Source organism: Ictidomys tridecemlineatus, chromosome 16 (assembly GCF_052094955.1).
Source record: "Ictidomys tridecemlineatus isolate mIctTri1 chromosome 16, mIctTri1.hap1, whole genome shotgun sequence".
In the NCBI taxonomy this organism is placed as follows: domain Eukaryota; kingdom Metazoa; phylum Chordata; class Mammalia; order Rodentia; family Sciuridae; genus Ictidomys; species Ictidomys tridecemlineatus.
Window position 1 is genome coordinate 42,015,192 of NC_135492.1, and position 23,217 is coordinate 42,038,408.

A 23,217-nucleotide genomic window follows, 5' to 3' on the forward strand; every position below is an offset into this window, starting at 1 on the left:
TTGGAAATAATTTTTATCTTTTGGGTCTTGGTTTTAATATTTTTTGATGGTTCCATAACAAAGTTCAGTCTAGGTCTAATTATTCTTCACTATTCTTTTCTTCTCCTGAGTGCTTGCTGAATGATGAGATTTACAGTCTGGCATCTGGGGACAGTCTATATTCAGCTTTGGAAATAGCTGGTGTCCAGTTCTGTATGAATGACACTTACCTCTAATCCTTTCAAATGTTTTTTTCCCCCTCTAGTAGTTTTCTCATCATGTTAATCAGTATTCTGAAGACACAAGAGAGATCTGCAAGTCTCAAGGGTTTCCTCTCTATGCCGGAATCTTCTCTCCATGTCTCTGTTTTCTGAACTCCAGCTGTCTTGGTCTCCCTGGACTGTCAACTCCATCTGTTCATCTCAGGGCCACCATCCAGCCCTATTGGTTCCATCCCTGAGCCATGACCTGGAAACTCAAGTGAGCTGGGGCAGTTGAAGTGTTTGCCTACTTTGTTGGCTTTCTGACTTTCAAGGATCATTGTCCTTCATTGCCCGATGGTCAGTTTCTTTAAAATTGCCATTGCATGTATCTTGAATGGTTTTAACTTTGTTTTTCAGGTAGGAGTTTACTAGTCAACGTTCTCCAGAGGAATAGAACCAGTAGAATATATGTATATATTCTATGAAATTTCTTATAAGAACTTGGCTCTCAAGATTATGGAAACTGAGAAATCCCACAGTCTGCCATCTGCAAACTGGAGATCCAGGAAAACCAGTGCTATAAATTCCAGTCTGTCTCAAGTCCTGAAAATCAGGGGAGTTAATGGATAAATTCCCAGTCCAAGGGCAGAACAGTGTTTCAGCTCCATCTATCAGGCAGATGGAGAATATTGAAACTTTCTCTATCTTTTGATTTTATTTGGGGGCCCAATGGGTTGGGTGATGCCCATTCACATTCCACCAGTTCAAATGCTAAGCTTTTCCAGAAACACAATCACAGACATGGCCAGAGATAATATCTGGGCTTCTGTGTGGTCCAGTTAAGTTGAGACATAGAATTAACCATCACAAGTCCATCTTGTCAACGTGGCCTTCATATGAATTTTTATAAATCACACTTAATCTCCTAATAAAGACAAGGTTATAATTATGTCAAACATATACTAATATTCTGCATACAATAAAAATATACTAACCTCTTTCTCAGAAAAGGAAGTAAAATCCTTGATATTCTATGTCCTTGATATCCATAATATTTAAATGCTAGGAGGTAAAATTAATAATGCTTTAAATACTATCAGATGAAATCAAAAGATTTATATTGCTTGATACAAAAATTAGAGGAAAGAAAACAAATATATTTAGTTGATATAATTATTGTAAATATTAAATACAATAAAAGCAAATAATAAATACACATATTTGTAGCAAAATCAGGAAACACTTATGACAGTTATAATCCTTTTTTTGTAGTTGGTCACATGGGCAGAGCTGGTATATAGACTATTTTGTTTCCACTACTCATTCTGTCTTCTCTTTAGGAAACAGGAAACATTGCAGTTGGTCATGATTTGTTACCTGATGGGGTCACCTAAACCTTCATTCCTGAAGACTCTGGGCTATTAGTGTTCCTGCCCTGCCTTTATTGGGTTTTTGAAGTTTTCCACTGATCTTAATCACAAGGCATGGTAATACTAAGGGATGCAATAGGATGGTCCCTGTATTCCACACATATTCTTCTTTCCCTTCTTTGTGGAGCAGTAGTCAAATTTCCCATGGCAGTCTAGACCAGTCACCCAACTCACAGTAACTTCTTTCTTTGCCTGTTGATTCAAAGGCATAGAAAGCCCATCAGGACTGGGTGTGAACTTCCAATTCAGCAGAATCATTGTTGTGTCTCCTGATAGAAGCATTCATCCCTCTGGATCTAAGACCTTTAGGCCAGCAGAGTATATGGTCACAGGTAAGGAAGCAAAATTTTTGCTTATTAGTATTAGTATGTAGTGCCATTCCTGTTTTCAGTTTTGATTCTCTGACCCATGAATTCTGGCTGTAGGAGGAATACCACCATATATTGGATACTAATTCAGAGAATACCCAGCCTTCTAGAGGACTCTGGTCTAGGCTTACAAGGTATTGCCAGTTAGCTAGTGCTTCAAAAGGCCATTCTATCATCCTGTCAAGCCAGCTGCATGGTAACACTAGTGAATTCCATGAGCATGTGCCTACTGGTACACTTCTTTGCTATGAAGTAAGTTCCCCAATCAGAAGCAATGCTGTGTGGAATACCATGGTGGTAGATAAAGCATTTTATAAGTCCACCAACTTTTGTTTTGGCCCAAGTGCTGCATGTAGAGAAGGCATATCCATATTTAGTGTCTATTCCAATTAAGAAAAAAGTGCTGCTCCCTCATCATGGAAGTAATCATGATATATACAGTATAATCAATCTGTCACCAAGTCACTGACTGATGACCTTGGGGAATGGTAGCCTATCAGGCTCTCAGAGCTGGTCTTTGCTCTGGCAGATTGGGCACTCAGCCAGGTTGGCTTCAGTGAGTGAAAGTTGGTGTTGCGAAGCTTGTGCATCAGCTTCATCCAGGTCACCATGGCCACTTTGTTCATGAGCCCATGGGGCATGACAGGAGTGGCAGAGGAAGAAGACTGCTGTCCACAGAACAGATTATCCTATTTACTTGATTATTAGAATCCTCTGCCAAGGTCACCTTTTCGTGATCATTTACATAGAACACAAATGTTTTCACTTTTTTTTTTTTTTTTTGCCCATTCAGAAGACTGTGTACAAATTCTACTCCCCCAAATTCCTTTGAACAAATTTTCCCATCGTGTTTCTTTCAAGTCCCTGACCATCCACGTATATGGTCACGTGTCTTTCCATTTATGCTTCCATAGTATACATCCAGGTGCACAATGAAGTCCACCCAGTGGGAAGATTTCCCTTTCAGTGATGCACCAGAAAGGGGCTGAGTCCTGCAAATTTCATCTTTGGGTAATGTTGCATATCATGCAGAACCATCAGTACAGGCTGAGAAAGAAGACTAATAGGAGTGGTGAGGTGGTCATAATAATTTAGCCCACTTCTTCATGTACCTTACTTATGCATTTAAATCTTGCTGGAGCCTGATCTTGTATATAACCACTTCCATTTGATGCTGGAGCACTGCTGTGCATACCCAGCTGTATGGTTTTGTGAAACACTCAGTTCATGACAGAGAGTTCTGGTCACATAGTAACATGGTGGTCCATGGTTAAGTGTTCAGACCCAGCAGCAGGCCGAGAGCTGGTTCTCAAAAGGAGAATAATTATCTAGGGGTGATAGCAGGGCTTTGCTCCAAAATCCTCAAGAGCTGCACTGTGATTCACCTATAATAAATATTCTGTCACACACTCCAAATAGCATCTCTACCTGCCACTGCTACTTCTACTAGACCTGTTGGATTCTATGGCCCAAGTGGCAGAGAAGTCTGCAAAGTACAGAGCCTTATCTTGCTCTGAGCCCTGCTCATAATTAGTAGTTTTTTCGGTTACTTTGTAAATGAATGAGAGTAACCCAAATGAGGGATATGTTGCCTCCAGAATTGAAAGAGGCCCTCTGGGTATGTGCTTCTTTCACATTGTGTAGGCCGGGTCTGATACAACAACTTACCTTTCACTTTAGAAAGTATATCTTGACATGCCCTATACCTTTGGACCCCTAGAAATCTCACTGAGATGAAAGCCCTCTGAATTTTAGTTTATTTCCCATCCTGCAGCATGCAAATGTTTTACCAACATCTAGAGTACTTGCTACTTCTTGCTCACTAGCATATTTTCTTCAGCACAGTGGATCAGTTTGACAGAAGGGAAAGGTGATATAGATCTCTACCAATTAAATTATGACAGAGCTACAGAGTTGATGTGCACCTGAGGTAGGACAGTGAAGGTGTGCTGCTGGCTTTGCCTGCTCAAAGAAAACTACTTCTGGTGGGTCACATGAACAGAGATGGGAAAGTGTTTCCCAGATCAATAGCTACATGCCAGTTATCAGTGAATGTTCTAATTTTCTTAAGCAATGAAACCACATCTGGTATAGCACTGCAGTTGGAGTCAACACCTGATTAAGCTTATAGGAACTCATTGTTATTCTCCAAGATCCCTCTCTCTCCTGTATAGGCAATAGGTGAGTCAAATGGGGATGCAGTGGGAATTCCACCCTGTGTCCTTCAAGTCCTTGAAAGTGGCACTAATCTCTGCAGTCCCACCAAGAAGGGGTATTGCTTTGATTTGCAATTTTTCTATGTTAAGGCGATTCTGGTAGCTTTCATTTGGCTTAACATAGTTGTTTCATTCCATATGTCAGGAAGTCACTGTGGCGATTCTGCTAGCTACTAAGTGCACCTATTCCAACTTTTGCATTCCATAACTGGGGAAATGACCATGGTGTGGGTTTGGAGACTCACTAGTCCCACTGTGAAATGCGTGTAAACTGAAATTCCACCGATCACCTGACCTCTTAGCCTTTACTCTGACAGTTGGGCCACAGTGATGTTTCTGGTCTCTTGGAATCAGCACCAGTTCAGTGCCAGTGTCTAGTAGACCCTGAAAGATCTGATTATTTCCCTTTCCCCAATACAGTTACCCTGGCCAGAGGCCATATTATAGGTCCCTATGGGGAAGACTGGGAGAAAGATTAACAGTGTAAATTTTTCACAATAGACTGGGGTCCTTCCTCAAGAGGACCTACTTCTTTATTCAGAGCAACTAGATCTGTAAAATGACTCAAGTCTGAGAATTGATTGTCTGGGAATATGGCTCTGGCTAGATCTTCATTTACTTAAGCTGTATAAACTTCCTGCTTACATTGATCAGGTAAGAGTTTCATTGGCTTATTTGTTTCAGTTCTAAAACACCACGATCAATGGGCTAGCATCACATACTCACAGGTACACAGGACATGGGTAAGAAGAAAATATGGAAGGTCAAGTATATGAAGATAGAGGAGACTCATGCCATAAGCCACGTTCTACTACAAATTAACCTGTGAGATATGGAAAACATCTTGTACCTTTGGGCCTCTATTTTCTTGCTAGCCAAATGGTCTTCAGAAGTACCTTTCAGCTAGGACATTCCATGCTTATTTTAAAGTGCACGTTGCCTTGCTTATTCTGCCATTTTCATTTCTCCAGAGCTCCTTAGACCTGGATAAAGTGAAACCTTTCCCAGTGTTCTCTGTGATTCCAGGTGGGATGACATTCCTTTCCTGGTCTTGTTATAGTTAAACTTTGTCCCAGGGTTTCATAAACTGACTTCCAGACCACTCATGTATAATTGAATCAAGCCTTTATTGAAGCACACCGGTGGCAGCTGACCAGAACATAAAGCTGTTCCCCTGATCAGCCCCGAACAATTGCAAGGGCACTCCTTATAAGCCTGAAAACCACAAAAGGGATCTTCAGGGGGTCTAGCCAATGCAAGCAAGCCAGGTTACAGAAGCAGGCAGTACAATCAAGCAGAGGGAAGCCCAACCAATCACAGCCCAGTTACCCCAGTTACAGAAACAGAGCCCCGTTACCCTAGTTACAGAAACAATACCCCATTAGGTAGTTCCGTGTTCTTAAAGGTTTCTATAGCAAAAGGAAAAGAACATCTTGCTCCAGTCATGACTCTTTTACTTGGCATGGTTGTTTTACAGGATGAAGTCATAAAACAAAATGGAGTCACATTTGCTCCTACTATCACAGTCTTTTTTTCTGGGTTAAAGAGATTTAGAGTAGGGAGTTGGAGAGAATTTACACTTTTGAAGAAACATTTCCTTCAGCTGCTTCCTGCCAGTCTGAAGTAAGCAGTCTGAATTGGGCTGGGTAGGGAAGGGCCAAGACCTGCATCCATGTAACTGTGCCCAGCCCTGCACCTTGCAAGCTGCTGGCATCTCCCTTTTCACTTCCAGGACAGCTATTCTCAGCTTCCCTGGGCCACTGCTTGTTCCTGCCAGATGTGCAAGCACAGCTTGTTCTTGGTGCATAGCCCTCCCACTTCCAAACAGCCACTGGTGTTAGCCCTGCAGTAGAGGATAACAGCAGGAATTTGCAAATACGGGTCAACTAGCAGGCAAGGAAAGTCCCCTCACATAGGTGATGGACAGCCCAGAGCCTATTCTGCATCTGTAATCCAGGATAGTGAGGGTCTGAGGACCATACCATGAACCAGAGATATTTAAAAGAAAAGAACATTCTTGGAGAGGTTAATATGTTTGATAATAAATGTAAGCTTTTACTGGGCTCTAAGTATGTGCTAGGCACAGTGCTAAGTGTATTTACATGCTTTTAAAAAATTCTCATTGGTTCCATTTTACAGATATGGAAACTGGTGTGCAGAGAAGTAGAAAATGGCTACTACTCTTCCACAGTACTAGTTCCCAAAGACAAACTCCACCAGTAGATTCTAAAGTGAATGTGCAAAGAGCTAAGGCACAATTAGGATGGGCAAGGCTAACATCTGAAACCAGGTTTGTTTGATTTCTGTTGCTATAGTATTAACTGCCACATATGGGAACTTTTTTGTGTGTGACACTTCATGGTAAAATTTGTACTAATAGATGGAAGCTATAGGGAGACATACTTTTAGTTCTGGTAAGTAATGTCTATTTCCACTATTCAAAAATGGAATAGGCAGGCCATTTTGACAGGTAGTGAGTTCGCCATCCATGGTTAAAAACAAACCTGGCATTTAGCCAGAACACTACAGAGAAGATTCATACATTGAATAGACAATTTATAATTGTTGATTTATAAAATGTGTAAGTAGAAGGATGTGGTGAGGGGGCAGGGAGGAGTTGGTCAAGGGACAATCACTCAGATTTGGAAGCAGAATACCCAGCTGTGCTACTATGCCAGCATCATGGATACTTGGCATGGCCAGAGATGGTGTCCTGTAAAGGGACAGAAGCTAACAAAAATGTAGAGCAGGCAGATTTGGGACTGAGATTCTGGGGGAATCCCTCACAAAAGGCTTCCCACAGACACCTCATAACTAAATTCCAAACCTGAAGCTTCATTCCCTTAGCTTCAGACTTATCTTTGTTAAGAAGGGAGGTGGACAGATATGATTCTGCAATCTGTATTTGGGGTAAAAATGGCAGTTCAAAACCCAATTGAGGGCTGGGGATGTGGCTCAAGCGGTAGCGCGCTCGCCTGGCATGCGTGCAGCCCGGGTTCGATCCTCAGCACCACATACCAACAAAGATGTTGTGTCCGCCGAGAACTAAAAAATAAATATTAAAAATTCTCTCTCTCTCTCTCCCCTCTCTCACTCTCTCTTTAAAAAAAAAAACCCAATTGAGTCAAATGTATGAAAGATGATATATCATGAGCTCTGTAATGTTTTGAACAATCAATAAAAAAAAAAGAAGGGAGATGGTTTGGAGAGAATGAAGTTGGCTAAGTTGTAGCTGCACTTCCCATGATTCCATTTACTTTGTGGTTCCAAACAGAATTGGTTGCAAGAGGACTTTACATAAGATTTGAAAGGTGAAATGAAGGAGCAGAATTTTTAAAGTGCTGAAGGTGCCAGATACTGCGAGCACTCACACCTATTGTTAACCAGCTGCCTCACCCTGCTGGCACCAGTGGCATCCAATCCCACAAGTTCCATTGCTCCTGCCCCATCTCCTTAGATCTCTCCTAGTACTGATGTGTGCACAGCTCCATTGCAGCATGCCACTGCATTTGCATTGCCAAGACTGCAGGTTGTAAAGGATAGGCAAGGGTTCTGTTGTTCTTGGGAGTTCAACCACTCTTTGTTCTCTTGGATTGCATTTCATCTGTCTGGGTTCTCATTTGTCCTTGCTCTCCTCCTACTTCATGCCCTGCTTTCCCTCTTAACTGCCAGCTTATTGCTTTATAATGCCTGCAGTCGCACCACCAGAAGCAGACCACAGCTTTGTATAAACTTCCCCAATAGTCACAATTGCTGCTATGGTTTGGATCTTGGAATGTCCCACAAAGATGCATGTCTTAAAGGCTTAGTCTCCAGTTTACAACCTTACACTGTTGGGAAGTGGTGGAGCTTTTAGGAGATAACCTAGTAAGAATTTTAGGTCATGGGGACATGCCCTCCTCCAAGAGGAGTCTTTTTCTCTCTTTTGCTTCCTGACCACCATGAGGTGAACAACTTTGCTCCATTGCATGCTCCCCACCATGATGTACTGCCTCACCATAGGCCCCAAAGCATAGGTGTACCTGATTGTGGACTGGAACCTCCAAAACTATAAGCCAAAATGAAACTTCTCTCTTTATAAATTGATTATCTTATGTATTTTGTTGCAGTAATGAAAGGCTGACTAACACAATTGCATAAGGCCCAATCCCTTTGTCAAATTCCATATTCTATATCACTCATAATGGTTGTTCTTCTCTGATCAAACCCCTTTTAAAGTCACACATACCTTTCTTCCTCTATACACTGCCAATCCTGATAATTTGATTCTGGCATTTCACTGACTTTTTATCAGTGCCTTTTTCACTACTCAGAAAATCAAGTGCAAATCTGTGAGGGTGACACTGAAACCCCTCTAAAGACTATCTTCTTAATTGCTATAGTAAATCTCATTCCAGGAGGCCTGGGACTGAACCCAGCTCTCCCTCTTATTAGCTTATTGGTCAGTTTCCACAGAATGTCAGTTTCCTCATCTTTGAGATGTTCCTCCAGATGACATGAGGCCTACCTAAATCATTACCAGTTATTTAGTTCCTATGTCTACTCTGATTGGTTGGTGCTCATTCTTAAATATTGATAATTCTTAAATATTTTGATTATGATCTTATATTCATTTTCTATTGCTGCATAACAAATTACTACAAACTCAGTCATTTAACATTTGTAATCTCAAATATTCTGTAGCTCACAGGTCTGGGCACAGCAGAGCTGGGTTCTCTTCTCAGGGTCTCACAAGGCTAACATGAAAGTTTTGGGTAGAGCAGCACACTTATCTGCAGCTCAGGGTCCTCTTCCAAGATCATTCAGGTTGTAGGAAGAATTCACTTGCTCATGGATGTAAGACAGGTCCTTGTTTTTTTGCTGACTGTCCCAGTTCCTAGAGGTCATCTTTATGTCCTCTCCATGTGGCCCTCTCATGACACGTCAGCTCCCTTCTCCAAAGCCAATAAGAGAATCTCTTTGTAGTTGGCTATGACAGTCTTACATGAGATAGCCTCATCAAGGTAGTGATATCCCATGGTAGTCACAGGTCCTTATATCTAACAGGAGACTTTACAATGTGTACCACAGGGTGGGAATCTTGGGGCTATCTTAAAAAATTCTTTCTACTACAAACCCCATCTACCTCTCAGCACTTTAAATATATATACAGAAATTGTGTGTGCACGTGTGTGTGTATATGTATTTGTGTATACACACACACACACACACACATACACAGGGCCTGGCATATTTGGGGTCATATATATGTATTCATTCAATCTCTTTCTCTGATTTGTTTGTGACTACTTGAGGGCACAGTATCCCTCCTTGATATTTTCTCAGTATCTCTAGTACTGGCACATGGCAGGCCCAGGACCTGTGTTCCCTTGTGTGTAGGCAGGTTACAACTGGAAAGCAGGAAAGGGACTCTGAGAAGAGTCAGGATACAAGATGAGAGTAGAGAACAGGCTCAGATACAGACAAGCAAAGAATATCTGTGGTTACCATAAAAGTTGTCATAATCAAAATGGAGTCTCTTTTATCAAGACTTCACCAGAGTAAGTAAATCAAGAGGTTATGAAGCAGGGGGTCTCATGAATATTTGTTGTCTAAAAACTACTCACAAAAGATTCTGTCAAAATCATAACTGTAAACTTACACAAACAATATTGCAAGGACATCTGCCCAGCAACTGTCTGTTCAGCTTTGGACTAGTGCCACTGTTTTTGTGGTTAAGGATGATTGTTTCAAAATATCTTATGAATCCTCTCCATTTCACCTTTGAAAGCTTCCCCTTTCTTCAACCTTTTAGAATACTTTAACAGTGTACTATGGCACAGTTATTCCCTTTGCAATGCTCTGCTGTCCCAAAATATCCCCGAGAATCTCTCTGATCATCATTTAGGTTGACACCACCAAGGACAAGATTTGCAGGTCCAATGCAGTACTGCTCCTTGCCTATGGATGCTGACTTCGCTAACAGATGAACCATATGTACTGCCCCCGCAGTGCCTCTATAAGAAGATCCTGGAAGAGCTGCTCCAGGGGCAGGGGAGGGGCTGCTCAATTAGCTATGTGAAGTCTCTGGTGCAGAGGCTGTTTTCTCTCTTCCTGCTCTTTCCCCGAGAGGGCCCTGTGGGAAAGCCCTGAAAAATACACCTTAGAAGTCCTTGATGAGGCACCTTCCAGAATTCAGGGTTCCAGCTGTGAATATTCCAGCAAAAGGAAGCACTGTACCAAAACAGAGGGAGAAGAAACAACAGGGATGATGTGAAGAATTAAAGGGCTTTATCTGTACTTGTGCCCTTGCTCATGCCCTTCCCCGTGTCCCAAACCTACCTTCTCCATAATACTTTTCCTACCACTGTTAAAAGTGGCCAGCTCTTCTTGTTCATAGGTAATGGATTTCCAGTGGCAGTGGGTTTCCAAATTCAAAATACCTGGGTCCTGCTTTGTCAAGTTACATGCCTTTGTGAATGTAGGCATATCATTTACCTCCCTGGAAATCAGGTTTTCTTACCTTTTAAATGAGGGAACTGGAGCCTAGGACCTTTGGGGTTTCTGTCAGTGTAAATATTTGGAGATGCTTCAATTCTAAAGGCTTTTTTTGTTTTATTTTGGTACCTTTCTCTTAGCCCTTTTCCTACCAGCCATGAGCTTAGTTTCACTGTGGCCCTAGTCCTACATGGGCTAAAACAAGCTGGACCTCATTCCATAAATGTCTGCCAAATGAACACCATGCGTAGTGCCACTGGTTCTAGTTTTAAGATTGCTCCCTCTATTCCTAACCAGACTGTGAGCTTCCTGAGGTTAAGGAGCAGAGGATGCCCAGCCTTAGAACCAGAGTTGGCTTAAAAAAGGACTCAGGGACCTGGTCACTTCAGTGATCATGCTGCTAAACAAGTAGAAAATCAGCAATAGTTATACTCCTATAACCATATTTCCAAGTTAAAGACCAACCAGTCATCAAACACTCCCACTTCTGAATTGCAGACATTCTATAAGGCTTTCCCTTGCTTAGCAAACAATTCTGTTTCTGGTTTGAGACATCAGATGGTTGGTTAAGACACCAGGTGGCTAGTGAGACTGTCCTGGGAAGAACCTCTTTCCTACTAAGATGATGGCACCATGAAGGTGGTGGGCCATCACAGTTATTTCCTTTTCCTAGCAGGGTTCCTGGCTCATCAGAGGTGCTTGGTGAATAGCTTTAGGTTTACTGTTTTCAGGTCTCTGACTTGGACTGCTTCAATGTTAGTTGGGGAATAGCCAGGGGAAACAGAGCCTTGCTCCTGAGAGAGCATCATGTACCTGGCCTCAGGGATCTGAGCCAAGAGGTGAGAAAAGCTCTAAGAATTTAGGCAGTGGTGCTCCTGGTGTTCCTAAACCCTCTATTCCTTGTGCCTAAAATGCTCCAGATCCATTTTACCCATCTGTACCTTCATAACCCTGCAAGGTCTTTACGTTTCCACACAAAAGAGGGCTGAGAAAGGGTACAGAAAACAGGCCAATTAAACATGTTCTCTGAGAGGGACCTTGACACTGATAGAATCAGAGCCTTCCAGATAACCTGAGAGCCTGAAACACAGGTTGATGTACCAAAACCAAATTTGAAAACATCAACAGAGAATCTATTCACTTTTCTTGGCCTCAGATTCCTCCCCTGCACAAAGAGGACATTGGTCTAGCTCAGTGGTTTTCAGCCTTACATTTCAAAAAAATACTGATGTCTACACTGATTTCTGAGATCCTGATTTAATTATAATTAGTCTATAGTTGGACCTAGTAGGTAATATTTTTTGAAAGCTCCCAAGAGGATTCCAGTATGGTTGAGATCCACTGAGACAAGTTGACATAAAAGCAACCCTACCTCTGACATTCTGTGACTCCTGTACTCCCACCTGTGTTGTTGACACAAGGATAGAGGACCATTGTATGAAATACCCAGTTAGAGGGTTACATTTTCCTGGTAGTAAATAGGCATTGTGGCTCCTGTTTATTGAACTCATATTTTATGCTTTGTGCTTTCAGTTCTGTTAAATATCTTTTAATCAAATACATACAACAGCCCTCTGAGATCAATTTCATGATTGCTATTTTTAGAGCTCAGAGAGGTGATTTGATCATCACAAGGTCACACAGCTAGCAGATCAGTGGCTGAGCTGGGATTTGAACCCATATCTATCTGACTTCCAAGTCCATGGTCTTTCCAAACTAGAAAGCTCAACATAAGTGGTCATTTAGGTAGTTTCGTGGACAGTGTGCAGTTTGGGGGCCCCTTAGTACTTAACCTGGGTAGAAGAAGTCCTCTCTTCTCTTTTGGCCATACAGCATTCCTAGAGGTCCACTTGCTTTACGTCCAAGTGTTTCCACTTGACCCAACTTCAGTGAGGTCAGGTAGAGAGAACCTTCTTCTCAAATAGGCCATTTGGCTTCTGTATTATTCTTTGTGCCCCCCCCCCTATTTTAGAAAGAATTCTGCTAAGTCAGTTTAGTGAGATTTCTACATTTGAGGTCTAACAAATTCCTTGTCATCCTTGGTATGTGATCACCTAGGTCTGCTTTAGCAAGAATCTATTAAACTGGATTAGCCAGACTCCATCCCTACCTGTGATGTTTCCTCTTTGTGATTTTCCATCCATTGCCTCCCATCCCACCTCCTGCTTCTTGGATATAAATTTCTACTTGTCCCTGCCATATTAGAAACTGAGTTCAGTTCTAAAGTTTAAGATTTTTCTAAGAGTTCTATGGTCTCTTTTCATATATTGCAATAGTTCCTGAATAAATCTGTCTTGATTGCTCTAACTACTGTCAGGCTCTGGTTGTCTTTATCACTTGTATTTGAAGAACATTGGCAAGCGAGGATGTTTTGGATGAGTGAGGTCAGCCAGGCAACTAAGAAGATTTCACTGTCACTTTGAGAACCATGGAGGAATAATAGGCTTTAAAGGCAGAAGCAGAGAAAGGGAGACAAGATAATTGTCTTCTCAGGCATCCCAGCTATTGAGTCCATGAAGAAATAATTCCGATACAAAGGTCTGGAAATCCCACAGATTTCCAGGACAGCTCTCACTAAATAAGGGTGAAGAGACACCTGGCATGGACTCATTTTTAGGTGAAGTCAATGTTAAGTGATTAACCCATTTCCTGAATGCTCCATATGCTTCTGAGACATTTGCTATGCATGGATGACTATTGGTGAGATTGCAAGGCATGTCCCCTGTGGCCCCTATCATCCATTCTGACATCTCACAGATGCAGGTTTTCCCTACGCATGCTTCCCACACAGGCAGAGCATGCAGGCTTCCACCTAGTTTGGCACATGTTTCATGTTCCTACAGTTTTAAACCAGAAGCATGGGCATTGGCCTTGCGCAGCAAGATTTTGATGTGATAGATGGATAATGAATACTTGAATCTCAGATATTTGGTGCAAAGTGGTGGTTTCAACTGAACAAACAGCACCTACAATATTGCCAAGTAGAGAGACAGGCACCGTGGGGACCATAACATGAACTGAATGTAATTTCTGTCCCTGGACACTCATGGGTCTTGTTTGAGGAAGACAGAAGTCATATCATTGAATAAAATAGGAGGCTGACAGTGGCAAGTGTGACAGTAATGTGATAGAAGGAAAGGAATGAATTCTGGTCAAAGGAAGAATTCCCAGCAAACATCACAGAAGCAGTGACAACATGCAGACAGACTGGGGGTGTGGGGGCTAGTTAAAAAGATTGTGGGGTGTGGGGCTGGGATTGTGGCTCAGCGGTAGAGCACTTGCCTCACACATGCGAGACCCTGGGTTCGATCCTCAGCACCACATACCAAAATAAACAAGTGAAATAAAGGTGTTGTGTCCAACTACAACTAAAAAATAAATATTAAAAAAATGTTTAAAAACAAAAGAGATTGTCATAGGCTGGGGTTGTGCCTCAGCAGTAGAGCGCTCGTTTTGCATGTGCGGGACCCTGGGTTCGATCCTCAGCACCACATAAAAAAGTGAAATAAAGGTATTATGTCCAACTATAACTAAAAATAAATAAATAAATATTAAAAGATTGACATTTAGGTGGGGTAGGTACTTGAAGACCTAATATGGGGGAGGTCACCAATGTGACCTGATTGTAGAGAAAAGAGTAATGTTTAGAGTGTGGGGTATCTAGAGATAACAATGCTTTCAAACTCTGTTGTACTCCCCTCTGCCCTTCTAAAAGAATTCTGCTTCCGTTTGGTTGATCTGCCCTACCCATGGCCTTGCCATTCACTATATCATGGCAATCTCATTCCCTTTGCCAGAAGTTAATTTATGTGTGAGCGTTTATTGCAATTATGGTCAAGAAGTTGTAAAGTTGGAAGTGTTTTAGGGGTTTCTGGGGAAAAAAATCTTCCTGATTGTCAATTAAAAGGAGACAGATGGGGCTGGGGATGTGGCTCAAGTGGTAGCGCACTCGCCTAGCATGCGTGAGGCACTAGGTTTGATTCTCGGCACCACATAAAAATTAAAAAAAAAAAGATATATTGTGTCCACCTAAAACTGAAAAATAAATATTTTAAAAAGAGAGAGAGAGAGAGACACTAGAACTTTTATTTTTTTCTTATTGGATATGATACCATAATGGGACTCATAAGGAGTGAGTCTGAGGCAAAGTTTCAGACTAAACATGGTAAGACAGAAAGATGGAGACAATCATATCCTTGAAAATGTCATTGAGCAGCTGAATTTGCTCACCTAGCTCTGGACTTGTTTTGTCAAATAATATACCTTCAATGTTGTCATTTTGAGATGGAGTTACCTATTACATGCAGATGATAGCAATGTACTGGAAACATAGGGAATAGAGGACATTTGGAGGTGTATCACTCACTGAGGACTTTCCTGAGTCTGATGTCCCTCCTCAGAACTGACCATTGCTACTAGTACAATAGCAAACCATCATCCACCCCTCAAGCCTTTCCTAAGCTTGTGCCTAAATGGAAGCAGTCAATTTAGAACCTCTCTATTTTGGACAAACTCTTTTTCCCCCTAAGGCCAGCTAGAATTGTCTGGAAGAATTAACTATCAATATATAAAAATCTGCTGCAACTACCCTGAGATCTTGCCACATAGAGTTGCCTAGATGAGAAGCTGTTCCATCATCAACCAGCACCTAGAGGCAAAGTGTCTACCCTGACTCTTCAGATTCTCTGTTGGTTATTGAAACCTATTTATCTTTGTCAATGAGCTGCAACGAGCCTCCTATTGTAGCTCAATCTTCTTTGCTCTGGAAGATAACCACCTATATTTTCTGTTCTCTAGGAGACCTTCAAGAGTGAATTCTTAGTGAACCAAATAGCCTAAATTTAATGGTAGACCACCTACTCAAAATATACTCTTCCACATTTAGTTTAAATTCATCAAGCAAATTTTACATGCTACTATTAAAACAGAAGACAAACTTACTTTTATTCAAAGGTGCATAGGTGCTCAAATTTCACCTTGAGAAATTATTTTAACATAGCATCTGGCTTTCATAGGAATCTCCCTAAACCCTGACCAAGGCTAGAATAAGTATGACCTCTGTTTGCATTTCCATAATGTTGCATTGTCCATCTTTCTCCTGGAGACAAGGATTCAGGAATAAAAGAGCCCATCCCCCTGGCTCCCAGGGCAAATTCTGACTGGTCAGTCTAAGGCAATTGCAATGATCCTGTTCCCCTTATCAAAGATTGATTTAGGCTGTGAAGGTACATAAGTGCGTAAGTGTGTGGGGTGAAGTGGCAGTGGGAAGAACTTCTGGGAAAATGTTTGTGCTGGACACACAGCCAAGAAGAGATTTTTTTTTTCCTCCTGCCGGATGCCATTGTATTGGCATATAGTGCTTTTGAATGTAGCAGGCAAATGTGATGTAACCTAATCAATGTTTATGTCCCCTTGGGAAACATTAAAGACTATTTTGGGGTACAAACCTAAAGCCTATTCTTAGGAGAACCTTGTTTTCCTGGAATTTGGATTGCTCATACCTGGGACTGTTTCCTGAATAGTAGGATTTCTCACCCTGGCAAAATTTATTCCCAGGGGTCTTACAGTGAAACTTCTTGTCACTGATGTGAAAGGCTGGGGTATAAACCGAGTCTATCACATTCTATCCTTTCCTGTTGTCCCAAGTGACAGGGCAAAAACCGCAGACAAACCCTGTCTGATCCCTGGAGCATGCGGACAAGTGTGACTCAGAACTGGAGACAGTGAAGGAGGAGGTAGGAGGCTGGCCTCTTAAAGACACCCTAGGGAGAGCTTCATCCTTCAGGGCTGATAGCTAATAGGGAATAGTTCTCCCTGCTCTTCTCTAGCAAGGGGTTCTTTATGAAGACCGAGGCTGCAGACTTGGGATTCCTATCTTTATTTAGTGGACTGGACTTTTAAATATGTAATATTTAGACTTTGTCTAAAACCCTCAGACTTTTACAAGTACAGGAATTTGTACCAAAAAAAAAATGCTGGATTAAGATTTTAATTCTATTATAGACTTCTCTTAGACTAATTATAATTTGAGGCATCATTTGCCATGTCCAGTTTTCAGTTTCTGTAACCATAAAATGAGGTTCATGGCCATACTAATACCATGGAATTGTTGGGAATGTTAAGTGACAGAGTATGTATGAAACCAAGGGTAGTGATAGCAATGTAAGGGCCACCTACTGTGTGTTAGCCTTGGTAAATAAAAAGGTAAATGAGAATTCTTTCCTGTCCTTCTCAAGTTTACAATCTAATATCGAAAGCAGTTTGTAAAATATTGGTTATTATTGCTGCTACACAGCATCCATATATTGAAAGTTAATGTAAAGGGTTTGAACTCTGGATGTGCCTGACTTCAGATTCTAACAGGGGGGGGAAAGGCAGAGTCATGGTGTTTCTTCTGTGACCCAGAATCTGTTACAAGAAGCACCAGAGGGTTTTTTCCATCTTTTAACTCAGATGACACTCCATTGTCTCTTAGAAATGGGTCCAAAAATTCATGTCAGAAACTAATCCAGTGCTTACAAGAAAATGTTCTTGGTTCGTGTTCTCTCATTGACTCTCCTCTCATTCTTCTGAGTGGAGGCTCTAAGCTCCCTCCTTTCCCCTGGACCTGAAATGCTCCTAATTTCAATCAGATGAGCAGAATTTTTAGTGTCACAATACAATGAGGTAAAACTCTAGTCACCTTATATACTGCATCCATTTTACCCTTTCTAGTACCTTTGCAATTGTAAAAATCCTGCATTTACTATATGGACTGCATGAGATTTTACCTGTACTTTTAAGTTCTACATGATTGTATTATGTAGGCAATCATCTATGAAAAATGTAAGAAGTGGGGCAAGAGAGGAGAAGATTTTTCTCATTAAAGAACCCATTCTCTTTGGGTTTAACAAAGGCAAAAATAAAAGTCCATTTACTAAACTTCAAGCACACATATTTTCAGAACACATTTATTGTGCCTGAGAAAGTATAGCTGTGTGTAAGTATCAAAGGAAGAAATTTCATTCCTATTCTTGACAAACATGAAATTACTTTCAAGAAAATGCATGCAAAAGCAATTACAGTTACAAATGGCATTGGCAGCTCCCCTTCTGCATTATTAATTTTGTAATACACTCAACCTCCTCTTCATTTATATTTGATAGGAAGCCTGTGCAGTTGAGAAGGAAAGCCAAGTGTAGTGTTGATAAAGTTGTTTATAAGGATTGAGAACAATAGTGGTGCTATTTCTGCATTCAGGTCTGTGCTCTTCCTTCTCTCAGTGACCCTGCTGGGCTTTTGAAATCCATGCTGACCTTGCCTTTGAGGTAGTGACTGCTTTTTCATAGCTATGACTAATGTTCATTAGGGCATTATCAAAATGGTAATGAAATAGTTTTGAGCATGACTTGGAATCTGCCACATTCCTCTGCAGTGGAAAGGTGTTGGGAGGACAGGGTATTAGTGGAAAAGAGTCTCTCCCTTTGCCTCTGAGGAAGAGGAGGAAACATGACAGTTATGATCCCAGCATTTGTACCACATATCATGGTCACATTTGACTTCATGAGAATCCTTAAAGTAGACTGGGAAGCAATGATTTGACCCATTTTACCAAAGGAGAAAGAGAAGCTCAGCAAGGTTAAGTTATATTTAGCTTGTTCTAATCTCCTGTACACACTCACTCTCTTCCTTCTACAAACAACTTCACTTCCTCCTTTGTCCCTGTATTGCATTATCAAAGACCTTTGCATCTTGCCTACCACTGACTGGTCCCTGCTAAGGATTAACTCTGCAGTTTTACTGCCCCCAAGGTGCCCAGGATGCTGCTGGGAACTCACAGGAGCTCCGTGAGTTATTTACAATTATTAAAGGGGAATAAAAGCAACACTTGATATCTATTCAACCCCTTGTAAAAGGGGTGAAGATAAACTCTGTCTTTCTTCAGATGATCTCATATCTTTGCCAAGTTGGATTTTCAGTGTTTGCCACGATGAAAGCAAGTACCATTCAAAGTCAACATGGAGCAGGAATTGAAGGTGACAGTGTGCAGTCTATGGCAAGGTTTGGGAACTTGTTCAGTGTACTATAAGAACATATGTATTTGTTAGAAAGTAATTGTGTTCTTTAAGAATGAGATACAAAGGTTATTTTTTCTTTTTACTTATGTACATTTTTCTTGTTAGGCTTTACTTATTAAGTTACTTAATAAGTGAACCTGTTAAGCATTTCTTTTGGATAAGGGGCATTGTGAAACATTCCTGAGATGCTAAATGTCCCACAAACTGTAGAGCGCTTGCCTAGCACATATGAGGCATTGGGTTCAATTCTCAGTATGCATATAAATAAAGTCCATTGACAACGAAAAAATATATATATATTTTAAAAGCCCAAGATATTTACTCCCTTTATTCCCTCAGAGGACTATGAAGTTTTGAAAAACTTTCAAACTACAAGACTGGAGGCTGCCAGAGGGATTTTACTGCTCCAACAAGTTGGCAGGAAGGGTTTGGTGATGCACACCTGTAATCCCAGCAACTTGGGAGGCTGAGGCAGGAGGATCACAAGTACAAGGTCTGACGGGGCAACCTAGTAAGATCCCTGACACAAAATAAAAAGGGCTGAGACTGTAACTCAGTGGCAAAGCACCCATGGTTTCAATCCCCAGAACCAAACAAAAACAAAGCAGACGAGATGGCAATAAGGACAATTTTAGGTGAGGGTCTTCTTATCCCTCCTGAGTCACATTCTGTCATCTATGATGGGTCTGTCCCTGAATGCACACAGATTGGCCTAGAACAATAGGTTAATGACTTGTCCAAGGGTAGATGCTAAATGCACTGAGCATCCCCCATTCCCAGGTGTTGAGGGGACGAGTTGACAATTGTACATTGTCTATATCCTAACAATAGTGCTTTTACTCAAAGATCTTTATTCACTGTGCCCTTTTCACACTTGCCTCCAAGAAAAAATATGGGCAGCCCAGAATAATGGGACCCGTGACTTGTGTCAGATTTTTTTTTTTTTGATGGCACATATTTCAGCTCCTTCCTGTTCCCTGATATTGCCCACTCCAGTGGTGCCTTTGCCTTCTTCCCTACTGTTCTTATCCTAGGAGATCGAGAGAGGATGAGGACAGTGGTACCAACTGGTGTTAAAGTCTGGCGTGAAGTAAAAAGTACGAAGGGACTCTTAGGTGCTTGCCGTTTCCACATTTCCATCTGAGGGAGCAACCCCAGGGAGTTCCTTTTGCACTGGTTGCCAGGTTGTGAGTCTTGGTTGATCCTGCTATAGCTGGTCGACCCATTATGGCCAATAATTGCTAATGGTATGCTGGACTAGAACCAACCACTTCCATTGACCTTGAGTTCTAAAACCCTGTGTTCCTGGTTTGAATCCTGGCTCTACCACATACAAACTTTGGGAAAGTTGTTTAACCATATCTAAGATTTAGTTTCCTCCTTGTAATGTGGAAATATTTAATAAATGACCTCATAGGATTATTGTGAATGGTTCATTGAAATATCTCATCTGAAGTACTTAACATCGTGCCTGAAACACAAGTCTTCACTATGTGACAGCAAATTCTCTTATTTTCATTATCACTGTTGTCATCATTATCTTAGTGAAGCTGTTACCAGAGTCCTAGGCTAGAGGGCTGACTCTGAGGATTCCAACAAACCAGGTCTGGCCAGTCTCCCCGAAAACCAAACAGAAAAGGTCATGGTAAAAAGCAGGAAAAGAACTTTAATCATTATTGCCATATTGGAAAGGCAATGTAAGCCAGCATCTCAGCCCTGTCTTTGGGGTGCTGACAAGAGCTTTAGTTTTAAATAGAGGAAGAATTGGGTAGGAAGTAGAAATATAGAGAATTAAGCAATCTTCGTCAAACTGGTTTGTCCGATCACTGTCAACTCTGGTTCTGAGGTGGCTCCTGGGAAGTTTTTCACAGAAATCCTTGTCACTTGAGAGGGCGGTTTCCACTTGTTGCTCAGGTTGTTTAAATGTCATATCTGTGCTATTGGAAGGAGACAATGACTGGAGACTTGTAGGTACCACTCCTGAGGTCTGATATCATGAAAGCTGACAGTTGAATGTCCCTGAAAATCTAGTCTTGAAGAGGGATGGGATAGGAGAGGTAAATTTAGGGCTAATAAACCAGTATTATTAATTTTTAGATGAACACTCCTTAAATGACTAACATGCCTACATGCAGAGCTGAGCAGGTCATAGTTTAACATAATAAAGGAGATAGATATGCCAAGAATTATCCTGCATTCAGTTACCCATCGGGCATCTACAGGCCTAAATAAAGAGTAAGTGCTTTTAGCAAAAGCAGTTTCTCTCAGTCCCTGTTCTAGAAACAACAAACCTATGATGAGGACTACTACTCCCATTTTTCAGATATGGAAACCAAGGCTTAGAGACATGACCCAGGATACACTGGTACCAACTGGGACTCCAAACCCGGGTGTGCTTTCTTAACCTGGCATTCCTTCTGTGGTACCCTGTGGATCCCACCTTCATTCTATCCCCCGTCTCCTAGCCCACTCTTACTGTAGTGGTGGCAGGTAGCCCCTACTATGTTCCTGTGTGTGTCCTGCTACTCCCATCTACATGTCAGATAGCTGGCTGGTGGCTGGAACAGCCCTGAGGAGATAAAGGGGAGGCTTCTGGGCTGAGGGTATCTCCTGAGCCAACACATACTTGCCCACCTGTTTTTGTGACTCCTGGCTATCCTGATAACATTAGTTTTGTCTTAGAGATTCTGGGGTCAGCATCCTGAGGAGTGAGGCATAGAGAATTCTGTCCCCATAGGACCCCATTGTCATGGATTTGCACAGTAGTGGCCAGCAACAACAGCCAGATATTGTTGGGGGTGGGGGTGGGGGCAGGGGTAGGCAGTGTGCTCTTTTCCCTGAGCTTTCAGACACTGACTCTGAATACAGATAACTTCCTCCCCACCTATCCGCCACCTAATAAAATAGGCTATGATTTAGTTCCCAAATTCTCTCACCCCACACCCCTCAGAAGAGAGCATGGAACATGCCTGGACTAATCAGGGGTCAATTTGGGGTCTTCTCTGTCAGCTCTTGCTAAATAACAAACCACTCTCAAACTCAGTGGCTTAAAACAGTAATGATTCATTATTCCTCACAATTGCAGAGTTGTCTGGGGTAGACTCACTTGCATGTCTGGGTCCTCAGCTGGGTCATTAGATTAATTATGCCTTTATATTTTCTGCATTTTTGATGCCTTGGCATCTTGGGGTCTTGCTCACCCTGAAGGACTGCTCCTCCCAAGATTAGCCAGTTCCTTGAGATAATAAATCACTCCCCTTCTGACTCCCTTTCTATAAGCAAATCAACCAATCTAGAGTTCACACTTCCAATCATCTCCTTTATAGAGCACTTATATCAGAGGCCACTATTTCCCTAGCTGAATTCACCCCAAGTATCAGATCCCAGACAGCTTGAATCAGCCCTTTTGTCCTAGAGCCCACTGAAATGATTCAAACTAGCTAACCCTACTTGCTTCCCCCACCTTGCTTATATCTCCCCCCTGGAAACCATGATAGAAGTTTTTACCCATGTTTCCCCCTCCTTCCCTGTCTTCTGACCCCATTTGGTTCTTCCCTATGCAATCCCCTGTGGTATGTGATACTCCTCTTCTTGAGATCTGTAATAAACTATTTTCAGTTAACAGTTGTCTTCTGATCTGTTGGCCTCACTGTTTGAACAATAAAACCAACATTTATAACAGCAGAGCTAGGATGGTTGACTCTTTCCACATGGTCTCTCATCTTTCAGGAGGCTATCCCAGTGTTCTGCTCAGCTTTTTTGATCCTGTGGCCAAAGTACTTGACAGAAAAATTTAGAGGGGGGAAGGTTTATTGGGCACTCACAGTTTTAAAAGTCTCAGTTATTAGTCTGCTGACTTCGTTGCTAAGGACCCAAGGTGAGGCAGAATGTCATGGCAGGAGGGCCCATTGGAGGAAAGATGCTCAGCTCACAGCAGGGTCAGAAAGCAGATGGAAAGAAAAGGAGGGTCTGCAGGAAAGACTTACCCTTCTAGGGTGCCCCTAGTGACTTGCCTTGTCTAGCCACATCTCACCTGCCTATAGTTATCACTCAGCCATTCAAACTAGGATGGACTGATTAGGTTACAGCTCTTATAATCAAAACACTTTACCTCTGAACATTCCTGCATTAACACAGGAGTTTTGGGGGTTCAACTCATATTCAAGTCATAATGCCTGGGCTTTTTCCCACACGATTTCCCTGTTCTTAGCAATAAGGGAGGCATGCCTCAATGCACAAGCACTCTTACGCTCTGACTTAGCCATGCTTGGGTAATGTCCTATTTGGCAAGAGCATGCCTCATGGCCAAGGCCAGATTCAAACAATGGAAAGCTATAGACTCCACCTCTTGTGGAAGGAACATTGAAGACACATTACAAAGGTGCATGCACATAAGGATAGGAAGAATTTGTTGCCATTTTTAAAAATACCCCATATGATCTGCTTGTGTGTCTTTGGGCAAACAGCTTTATGTTCCTTAACTTCAT